Below are 12,305 nucleotides of genomic sequence, written 5' to 3'. Positions count from 1 at the left end.
GGATTTAACGAAACTGATTCACGCTGTGGCTCTCATATTCAGATCACCTCCCACTAAATTGTACACTATTCAGCTATTACTCATATCAATTACAGTGTTATCAGATTTATAGTTTTTGAATTAAGGATCATAAGTGGGAAATGTTTTTTTGTAACACCTAGTACGTGTATATAGGCTATATGCAAACGCCCCAGGCAATTACACTCAGTGTTACAGTTATCAGCAGCTGTAGGCCCAATAAGATGAAGATGAAAATGACGATGGGGGTTCCAATCCCCTTCACCCCCGTCCCCGCCCCCGCCCCCCCCCCCCCCCCCCGCCAAGTGAAGACCACATTTCCTTCAAAACAAAGCCTGTGGCAAAAGTACACCGATATCCTCATCCGGGTCCTCAAGATAGCCTTTTCAGTGTCTAAACATCGTTCTCCTCAGCTGGCAAGAATTCAGGGTGGGGTATCAAAAGCAGCTGAGGCTGCATTGGCGCTCTGCCAAGAATCGATATGTTATTTTTTTCCCCTCTGGATTTTTCCACGGATTGTATTGACGTCACACCATGTGACTACGATGATGCAAGCGGTCTGGTTTTATCTGGTTCGGGAAGCTGTCTTAGGAATTGAAAGGATGGTGAAATATATTCATGATTTACATTTTACTTAGACCAAAAAAAGGCGTAAATTAGCATTTAGAAATATGACAATTTATATTCTAGATGATCTATTGCCTCGAATGGTGAAATATTCTAGAATTATTGCAATCATTTGGAAAAATTCTTGTATTTTGATGTAGATTCTCCCAACGGTGCTGAAATTTGCATAGAATAAGTAGGCGGACCTAAAAGGGCGAGCCTCCACGATTTGTAGTATATGATTGGCTGTTTTTACCCCCTGCTGTTTCCTGGTACAGCCTTGAGCAGTAACTGACAGTTCCAAAACAAAATCGACCAAGATCTCGAACACTGTGGAAAACCACCTGGAATGATATCTCTCAATTTTGGAATTTAGCATAAAAAAGCGAGCTCGTATTGTCTCTGTGGAGTGAAATTTACCTTTCTCGAATTCAACCTTCCAACAGTAGGAACGTTTATCGGATAAATTGGACAAATACTGTGCGTTTTTATCGAGTTTTGCTTGTTGATGACCAAGCTGTTCTGGATCACACACCGCAGATTGCCTGTATCCATGTTCAAAGCTGAGCTGCTGCACACGAACTTTCCATCGCTTGATGTCCATTGGCATTACATGCAGTGAATTCTTCGAGTATCGAGTCATGTTCAGAATGAATGACTGTACTTCCCCTGTCAAATGGCTTGAGTATTAACGTTAGGTGAGTTGATTCTCTAAGATTATGATTTTGCGTACTGTTGTGCAGTATCTTTCTTGGGTTTTAACCTTTTCTTTCTCAACAATCCGTCCATATTCTTCTTCTTCTTCAAAGTGCAAGGGTAAATTTCACACACTAAATACAGAATACGTGTCTACTGTCGAAAAGGGGCCAACCCCGCCAAACCGGACAGGTGCAGGCTTCTAACATTCGTTGCTGACACTTCTGTTCTGTTTGTTAGTGCATGTAATGTAGCCTTCTCCCTTTCTCGAGTCAGAACATGCCTACTCATAATGACTGAATGTATCATGTTGTCTACATGTAAATTTATGGCAAGTAAAGTATGGCAAGAGAACAATTAGATTAAAGTCAAACACTGGAAATATATTGTTGGTAAAACATTTGTAAGTTTGTGATAATGTTCATATCATATTACTTTGATAGAAAGATTGATCTGTATCTTGTCGCATCAGGGATATGTTCCGAAGAGTGAGACTACATACGTCTGGCTTCACAGAATTCTCTCCTATATGGAGGAGAATTGTAAAAGTAAGAAAATCTCAAAAAACTCCTGTGACGTGTACATGCTACTGTGATATTTCTAGCTGCTGTTTCCTCTTCATGTGAACAATTTGTAGTTTCTGAAGTAATTTACATTGTACTTAGACACACAGAACTATGAGTCAGTGTTTGATAACTATACACAGCCCGGTAGCTGTCGCTGTACACGCTGTGCTGTGCACGACGTCTGGTCAGGCTAGTAGTGACATGACAGTACAGTACAACGTGTAATGAATGAACCTCCTTGACAATTCTACAATAAAAGATTAAGCTAACTTGACCTGAAATGCCCAACATTCACGGCATAGAACTTGTGCAAGTCGACAACAGCCTTTTGAGCAGCATGAAACTTTCGCGAACTGCCGACCAAGAAAAAATTATGAGTGTAGTACATGTAGGCTACATGTATTGCCATTGGATTGTCTAGACAAAACTTTCATATAAAATGCATTCTTCTTTCGTGACTCGTAGTTCCTCGCGAAATTGATGAAAGTTTAATACAGGCAAAAATTTCTGGTTTGATAATATGATATTACAGACCCAAGGGATGGCATCACATATCTTTGTCAATGTAGTCCCCACAGTGACAATTTTAAATCCTTTGAAAGGTACAGTAGGTATTAGCTCTCATTGCTGATCACTATGTGATGTGGCAAGACATTGCATGAGTTCCGATATATATGTCTTCAAGTAGAACCCCTATATACTATGCGAATATAAACCTTTTCCTGTCAAGTTTTTGATGATCTGTATGCGGATATCAATATGCAACAAGTTAAATGTTCAATTTTGAATTTAAATGGTAATTGAATTATTACAAAAAATCCCAATCAGATCCATTCCATGATGACTTCATTGTGTCATATGTACTGCAGCTCTTTGCTAATGCTATAAAAGGGCAAAGGTCATCAGCTATGACAAGGCAAATTTTATCACACAGCTGATTGCTGCCTGCTCTTAACAAGAATGCAATTTCAATTAGTTTATTGAAGGGAATGCATGATTCTCTGGAAAAGATGCGTGAGATAAATATGAAATAGAGCCAAGGATATTATAGAAATTTGGTGTTAGATTAAATGTCTTAAAGTATAATTGTCATGGCAACACAAGGAGTCATGTTGAAATGCTCATAGTCGGAGTAAACAGAAAAGTATTTGTATCTAGATCTGCATAAAAGAAATTTGAATTTGTAGTTTTATTTGGATTTTTTATTTTATTAAAAATCATGAGGTACATGCATTCATGTTGACTTCAATGTGTGTGTATAGAGGAAGGGGATTTGTTATTCTCATGGCGGTAATTGTGAACCTCAGTTAACTTTCATTACATAATGTCACAGTCAAGAATTGTTAGTCGGTTGAGAATGATAAGGGCGTTTTAGGTTGCCACTAAACCCATAGTGTTCACGACCACTTAACGCCCTTCTCATTCTCAACAGATGTGTTCATCATGGTGTTTTAGTATTTTTACCAAATGGCCAAAGGGAAGACCACGATATTCCTCTCAGAACTATCATCTCAAAAAACATTGTATCATGGGCATCGCACACAGACAACTTGCAAATGGTGGGCTGGTAATACCTGATGTAACACTACCAGACTGAAAGGCATGTTTGTTGTAGTCTTACAGGGCTTTTGTGTACACACGTGTGTCTGACAATGGAAGACAAGGATATTATTGCCATTCGACGCTATGACAAATAATGCACTGATGGGCCATAGAAAGTTAATTGAAGAGTCGTACATGTATCCATTTACATGAGTGTCATTCACAAAGACTGAATAGCGGGATGGTAATTGTGATCAAAATACTGAGTTTTTTGTTCCTGTTCAGATGGACAGAAAATCATACCAATTGCTGATGGCATAATTTGTCGACTAAATTGTGCACACCTGAAATCTGCTAAAATGTTCACACTTGCCCTTGTGTTTGTGTGCTGTTGTGATGTGTGTTTTGAAGGACGGGCTAAAAATTCTCAAGAGTATTTGCTCCAGCATTCAGACACTTGCCATGGTGCAAATTATCACACATTTTCCTCAAATAATTGTGGTAATTTGAAATGAATCACGAGAATTCGTGGGAATTAGATCGCAATGCTGATTGTACTATCTATTAGCGAAGTTTTTATGCCCACACTGGCAAAAATCGTAAGATACAATGTTGTTTGGATCATGATGCAAATCTCGAGATTTGGATCCTGCTAACTTGTGTCAGTGTGAATGTCCCTATAGATGATGATGTGAGGCTAATAAAGGTACAGTTGTAGCTAGGTTGTACCGAGCTTGATCCTGCATTTACATCTATTATACATATAGCTGTGTCAAGACTACATCAGTACATGACACAGTCAGTAATGTGCACAAGACCCAGCTGACGAGACCTATTTTATTCCCTGATCCCATTGTTTGTCTTGGAATTTGAAACTTCGGCAGACGGCTACGCCATGGGATGCATGCATGACAAACAGGTTATTAAAGCAGCTGTTGCAAGAATGCAGTTGTTATAATATAGTGCAGCGCCCATTTGTTGCAGACAGCAAGCAGAGACCCAGTCAAGAGGAAAAACGCTAACATATTTTCATGCTCTCTCTCTCTCTCTCTTTTCTTCCTTAATGGATAATGCTGCAGGCATCACTCTATGTCCTTTTGTCAAATGGTATTTACATATTAAATCAACTTTATTAAACTGAACTTTGTTTTTGTTAGAAAGCTTTGTTAGTTTGACACTTGCATTCACACATAATGCACTGTATGTATTTTATGTACATGTTACATATACAACTTTTGTAGACCTGACTTCTGTAATTTAGTGAATCACTTGGTTTGGTAGTTAGGTGGAACTTTGAAATGAAGAGGTGAAACCCATTTACATAATGCGTAATCCATTTTCGGTGTTTTTGAACCTTGATGTACTAAGAAAACCTGATGTAATGGGGCAATTGCCATGGATCTAGTTATGATGAGAGTTCCCTGTATGAGGGAGCTCAGTACAGCATGCTTAACCCGTTGTGGACGAGTCACGAGTATACTCGGGCAAGTGTCTATTGGAAATGCATGTTGTAGCAAAATTGGCCTGTCCTCAATGGGTTTTCAAAATACATAATGTAATTTGAGTTTTTGATGGTGTGCTGCACTGAAAAGTCGCATTCACATGCGAGAATTGACATTTTTGCGTAGCAATACAAAAATGTTGATCATTTGCGACTGTTCACACACACTGTGCAAGGCAAATTATTGCAGTTTAAGTTTAAAAAATCCAGCGGGACTGAATTTTTGTATCACAGTCATGATCGCGATAATTATCATTTTCTTGTGTGTCCACACACACATTGAATGCATCATGCTTTTCAAAAATCATAAATTGTCAATAGCAGTCAATATGGCTGTGTGTGATATCTACCCTTAAAAATTAGATGCTTATTCTCAGGCTTTTAATCTGCAAACTCTTTAGTGTAAAATTCAGAGCTCAGCAGTTTACAGATTTATCTCTGAACTGCTGTGAAAGGGCAGCCCTTGCACAAACAATGTGTTTGACAAATTGCCAAGCATACTCTCTACTGCATATGACTTCCATGAGAAACCAGGTGGGTAGGTTGACTCTTCTCAAACGGGACTCAGAACCACATATTTCTTGATATCATGCCAGATCGGTCCAAAGTTGCCTAGGAGAAGGCAGAATGCCAACTCTGATAAGCTGCTCTCTCTCTGTTTGTTGGCTGATATCAGCCTTCTGTCACAAATGAATGATGGGCAATACATATTCCATACAATGTCCAAACATGCCTGTATGACTGGGCAGTCACTTGAATTGCCATGCATGTCCTTCATAGAAAGGACCCCATTTACACTTGCTTGGAAAAAAATTTGATTTTTCTAAAATCGCAACATTTGGGTGCTTCTTCTAAAATCCAAGTACTGTAATCACAAGGTCAATGACCAGATAAAATTAGGCAGTAGCAAAAAAAGTGTTCTCAATTTTCTTTTACCTCTGATCTAAATGTCAACTGAGCAATGTCAATTAGATTTCAGCAAGTGTTTGTGGCATAGCTGGAGTGAGTACCAAGAGAATTTCCCTTAAAAGTGCCCACTAGTTTGCCAAGTTTGCTCAAAGGTTGTCCTGATATACAAGACAAGTTTGGGGGCATTAACACCAAAAAGTGGAAAATAGCCAATATTGCCTTTTATCAGTCTATCCCCCAGAATAAGAAAATGCTCATCTACAGTATGTATGCTGTTGTGTTGTGAAAGAAAAAAGAATGATAGGAATCTAGCCAGCTGCTTTTAGAATCAACCACTTCTGTTTAGAAAAAAAAAAACAAAAAAAAACTTGTACTTGGTGATGATGTTTAAATAATTCGTAAGCAATCAGCTGTATGAAAACAGCACTAGGGTGTAACACTCCCGCCCTGTTTTCATTTCATGGCATTGAATAGGGCAAATCATGGATGGTATGCTTGCGGTTTGTAAACATGATCTCTAGCCTATTTTCATTTCTTTGATATTTTCTCAGTAGCAATGAAGACTCTCAAGTGGGCAAAGGAAATATGCTATATTGTTTCGTGAAATCAATTCTATGCTACCGGTCATGCACTTATTTGTGCCATGCCCTTTGATTCGATCATACCACATGGTTCATGTCATGTTTGTACGTGGAGAAAACAAATAGTGTTAATAATTTGCGATTCAATATGTTATGCATTTTATGATGAAGAAATTTACTGGCTCTTTTTCACAGAGTGCTAACCTATTGTACGACCACATGTACAACAGGTAGACGTGTTTGTATAGTCTGAGCTTTTAATACTGCTAGTTCGTTGGCACAGTCATTGTCAAGGATAAGTACAAGGAAATCTTTATTAAAAAATGTCATTTTCATTGCTATTTTGATGTCAAAATTGGTGTACTATCTGCAACAGATCAGTCCATTATTCAGTACTCAAATTTTATCTGTAGCTTGAAATATCAAAACAATGCTGTTTCTTGCAACCAGAGAGCTTGCCTGACATAGCAACAACTGATGTATATATATGCAAGCTGGATTCTTAGTATCCAGATGTGTGATCTGCATATGTACAGAACATGGAAAAGGCTTGAGACCAAGTCATACTCGTGAGTAGGATTTCTCATTAATTTCATACGTTGCCATGGTATTAAAACTGGCCTAGTGTCATGTGTACAGGCAGATAAAGGGTATTTACGTACACAATCAGGACTCTTGCATGAGATTACTAATTTTGTGAAGGATTTGGTCTGAATCCTTATTTTTTGTGATTTTTTTTTTTTTGTGTGTGTGTGTGTGTGTGTGTTTGTATGTCTGTCTGTGTGTCGGTGTTTTGTAGTGCAGGGTTGGGGTGAATTTTAAATGCCATGAGTGTGCGCTTCATGAGATTTAATAGTAGATGCATTGATCAGCAAACATGATTAACTTTGCAAGGTATGAGGGTACACTTATAAATAGGGTTTTTCCATGCATGCCTACCTTTACCCGCTAGTACCAGTAGACTGTGGCCTGGTGATCTGCCATGCCTTGTTGTAACACTGCAAGACTTACCCATTACCATCAATCCTGAACAGGCCTTTTAATTTGGGGTCTGACTCAGTCAACTTTTGCAGGGCTATTTTTGTATTTCCTTTTCAAGATAATTAGTCAGGGCTTTTTTTTTTCTTTTTTTTTTTGTACGCTTCTGCGCCAGTGCATAACCGATACAAGGCTGTAGCTGTTGTAGCATATCACATTGAATTCTCAGTGTCAAATATTTCTGTCATTTTTTTTTTTTATACACCATATACCTGTAAAAAATAACAGAGAAAATAGAAAATATTGTTGCAGATTCATATAGTGGAGGATGTTTGGGAGTGTATGAACTTCAGAACTCTTGAAGAAAAATCTGTGCGCAGTTTGTTTTAGAATTGATTGGACACATTCTTTTTTTTTTTCTTTTTTTTTTTTGTTCTTGTGATCAGTAGCTATTGGGAATTCCTGCTGTGTCATTGTTGTCAAACACTGAGAAGTGTCTGCTTAGGATCACTCAAATGAATATTACATGAAAAAAAAAAGTCTGCGTTCACCATTTCAATATCCTGAGCAGATGTCACTTGGAAGTTGTAATATTATTGTTGTGTGAAACAATTTTTCTGAGAAATCGCTTCTTAGAAGGTTGTTTTTTGTTTTTTTTTCAATGGTGGCAATACATAAATTTTGTATGATCCATAGTATACAAAATTTGTACATGTGATGAGTAGTGAATATATACAGACAGTACATTTACTCAGCATTTGCATTGCTTGGACATTTTACATGGAAAAAGTGGGGGGGGGGGGAGACCAAGTCATTTGTATAGTGCTATAGTTCATTGGAATCTGATCATCATTCATTGTAGTGCAGATTAGATTTCTTTTTCCCCAAAAAACCAGGAATGTTCGCATGCATTTTAATTTCGCGAGAGCCGAGATTTGCGAAATTATAATGCACGCTTTGTAAATATCTTGTCTACACTAAATGCATTGAATGTTAGAGGCAACTCGCAAAAATTTCATGCTGCAAAATAAGGCCGTCAGCTCCCATAAATTTGCAAAATTTCTTGCCGCGAAAGTATCATGTTTTACAGTAATGTCAGAATGTGTCGGTTAAGCTTTTGGTCTTATCTGTCTCTGTGTTCTTTGACTTGTGTTCTTTGTTTGATGAAAAGACATTGATTGATTGTACCTCCTCATTTATTGTTGCTATAGTTTTCCTAAACTGAGGTCAGTCATTTTTTTTTTTTAAATGGAAGACTTGTAGCATAAGAATGCTTGCCTGTACTAGATAGAAGTCCTTGATACCAGCATACAAAATGTACCACTTATTTCTACGTCATGTATGGTGGCATGCTGACAGCAAACAATAACATGATAACAGCAAAGGCCAAATTACATTCCTAGTTTTTCTTGACAAACTTTCAGGGCATTCAGACGCAGAAAATTTGTACTAGAACAGTATAGCTATACCAAAACGGTATAGCTATACAATGAATTTATACGTCTGAATGCTGACTAAAGAAACAACGTATAACGAAACGATGTATAGCGAAACGACGGTCAGAGCATCGTTTCGAACTAGAACTTGATAATGAATCAGCATTCCATCGTGTGCATTGTGTGTCTGAACGTATGGCGACCACAGAACGGTATAACTGGGCGGGGCTTAATGGGAGCGAGCACGAAAGGTGACCTTGTACCATAACAACATGCGCAGTGAGAAACTGCACATCTGTACGACATTTTTCCGGAATGGTCGAAATTAGCGTCTGAACGGTCTATCGGCTATACGATGATTCTTTATACGTCGTTTCTGCCCCCCTTTTCAGACGCAAGCCAGTTTATACCAAAACTCGATAAAGAAACGACGTATAAAGAATCATCGTATAGCCGATAGACCGTTCAGACGCTAATTTCGACCATTCCGGAAAAACGTCGTATAGATGTGCAGTTTCTCACTGCGCATGTTGTTATGGTCATGAGTGACAGGTACAAGGTCACCTTTCGTGCTCGCTCCCATTAAGCCCCGCCCAGTTATACCGTTCTATGGTCGCCATACGTTCAGACACACAATGCACACGATGGAATGCTGATCCGTTATCGAGTTCTAGTTCGAAACGATGCTCTGACCGTCGTTTCGCTATACGTCGTTTCGTTATACGTCGTTTCGTTAGTCAGCGTTCAGACGTATAAATTCATCGTATAGCTATACCGTTCTAGTATACATTTTTTGCGTCTGAATGCCCTGTGCATCGAGTTTTGGTATAAACTGGCTTGCGTCTGAATAGGGGGTTTGTCAGATGATTTTATGGAGCTCCATGGCTATGGTATGCTTGTGGGTGTAATGCATTGTACAGTATGGGTGGTTTGGCACAGTGCCAATGTTTTTGTTTTGAGTTGACCTCCTGGGGGTGCTCTATATCCTTGTACCTTTTTTTTTTCTCTGTTCTCCTGTTCATTGTCTCTCAATAGGGGTGATGACCCTGTGTGCAGCCCACCTTGGCACTATTGTTCACATGGCTGCCTCCTGCTGTAGTTCGTGGCACAGTGGCTGCCAGTTTCCTGATGGCTGTAGCTTATTAGCCTCTGCATGTGGAGTACACAGTATCTCCACCAATCAATCTTCTAGTTCTTTCTTTGAGCAACTTTAATTCAACAAATATACAGCTTCGAGTACTGTACCTAGGTGATTTTTACCTCAATGATATTCAAACTTAGTACGTGTGACATTGACTTTTAAACTTGCATTTCAAGGTAATCCTGACAGTTCAATGTAAACTGACAAAACCTATTGCGAGGTCAAAATGGCATATTTCTCATAGCATTGTGCACCCACCATGCATATAGCAGCTTTCAAGGGGAATTCCAGACTAGTAAAATTTAGTCATATAACATCAAAGATGAAGAACATTTTTATTGAGCGCAACCATGAACATTTGATCAAACTTGGATGTAAAATTATGGAAGTAATCTGAAATTATGATTTTGAAATTTTGCTAATTTTCACAAACACATTTTTCTTGGAACAGTCAATATGAATATATTCAAATAAGTGAGTTGATGATATCATCACAGTTACAACTTTCTATCATAGTTTGTAGACAATATACTCTAATTTCCATTTCTTTTCTTGAACTGCAATGATACCCCTGTCTCATATCCTAATACCGGTATATCTGAGAGATTGTTATTTTGACATCATTGTAATAGCAAGAAATAACATTGTGTTTTACACTTCAGAGCAGAAAAATATAAATCTTGTCAGCTTTTTGTACACGGATCTATGAAAAAATTTGAGCATGTGAAGACTGCTGTATATTGTTCACTTGCTGACAGGATCGACAATTTTGTGATACAGTCCATATAATACACAGGGTGTATAGCACTAGCAGTATCTCCACCTCCCTGGGTCCAAAGTAGAAACCACATGTGTGCCAATAAAAACTTGCTGTCAGGCAAGTGAACTTTGTGTGCATATGTGCATGTTGACTCTTGGAGGTGTGTCAACATTCCTTGTGGGCTAGCTGGGGCTACAGATTTTTGTTTAGTTTTGTTTTGCTATTGAAACACATCATCCTGAAAAAAAACTGATAAGCTAATATGAAATGACTGCACATTTTAAAGCTCTGCAGGAATCCGTTTTCAGGGGGTTGAAAGATATCACAAGTTGATTGGTGTGGATTCAGGCCACTTTTCCAACATTCTGTATTTATAAGTCATAGTTGGGGCTGAATTGATAGACTAATAGGTGCCTGGGAATGTACCTATCTTGGAAGGTGCTGACTCATTGTATGGACTTTGACATTGACGTTAGTGTTTCTGCCAGGCCTTTCAGGGTGGGTAGTCGTCTTTCATCGATATACCATGCTTGAAGACAGGAATGGTGTATAGAAGAAGTGAACGTGTCATTGAGGATGTACATAGGTTTTCTGTCTTCCAATGTGATAGTCCTGAGAAGAAGAGAGCCAAGTTTTATGAGCTTTTGCTGAGCTGTTTGCTAGAGCTAATGCATTGTAGATGAAGACAGAATATGAACAGTCCTTTTCAGGACTATCACTCCTGAATGGAAACACCACAATTTTTCCTCCTCTGAACACCTCACCATACAAACTCATGCATACAAACAAGAGATAATGTGTAAGATTTGGACAAATGTCATGTCATGCATTATTGTTACCCTACTCTCTATTCTGAATGCATTGATGCATTGAGAATCATACCAGGGACGTGAGACTCGCCTCCCTGAATATACTGAGTTGTTTCATTATGTAAGATGCCAATTTATCAAAATTTAATGTTTGATCTTGATGTTAAAGTTGCTGGTTCCAGTGCTTTGTTCAAAGAACTTAAAGTATCATACCCCTAAACCTCTAGTAGATTCCCTTCCAACTTCTTCCCCCATTCTTCTTAGAAGTTCTGATTCAGTGGCAAGTAGTGTGTTGCCCTATCACTGTGGTAAACTACCAGGGTATGTATGAATAGAGACACCAAGAAGTTTTGGCTGAACCCTGGATTTCTTCCATTGTTGATAGAACTAACATAAAAAAAAAAGATGGCTTGTCTTAGCAACTGTGAACCAAGATATTTTCATGGCATGAAATTTTTGTGAATTGAAGCTGATGGCTTTTTTACGGCATGAAATTTTCGTAAATTGCTACTGTCATTCAATGCATACATTGTATAGTGTAGATAAAAAACATCGCAAATCATAGCTCACGTGAAATTTGAGAAATTGTAATGCATGTGAACATTTGTGGTTTTAAAGGGACTGTACAGTACTGGTTGAGGTGGGGATTCATTCCTAAATGAGATAATGAAAAGCCTCTTATGAAATATGAAAGAACATGTAATTTTATGAAGGATTCAACGTTTATTTGATAAAAATTGGTTTTCAAATGGCTGAGATGGC

The 12,305-nt window shown here is 38.3% G+C and overlaps 1 protein-coding gene across 1 annotated transcript in view; it reads left to right on the top strand.

Annotated features, from left to right (window-relative positions):
* Nucleotides 1-947: 947 nt before the first annotated feature.
* Nucleotides 948-12,305, top strand: part of LOC140241927 (uncharacterized) — a 35,352-nt gene continuing 23,994 nt past the window's right edge. Inside the window, exon 1 of the mRNA XM_072321674.1 lies at nucleotides 948-1,322. The gene's annotated coding sequence lies outside the window, so the exon portion shown is untranslated. The remainder of the gene's footprint in view (nucleotides 1,323-12,305) is intronic.

Source organism: Diadema setosum, chromosome 18, assembly GCF_964275005.1.
Source record: "Diadema setosum chromosome 18, eeDiaSeto1, whole genome shotgun sequence".
Taxonomy (NCBI): domain Eukaryota; kingdom Metazoa; phylum Echinodermata; class Echinoidea; order Diadematoida; family Diadematidae; genus Diadema; species Diadema setosum.
This window is presented reverse-complemented; position numbering and strand designations above follow the sequence as displayed.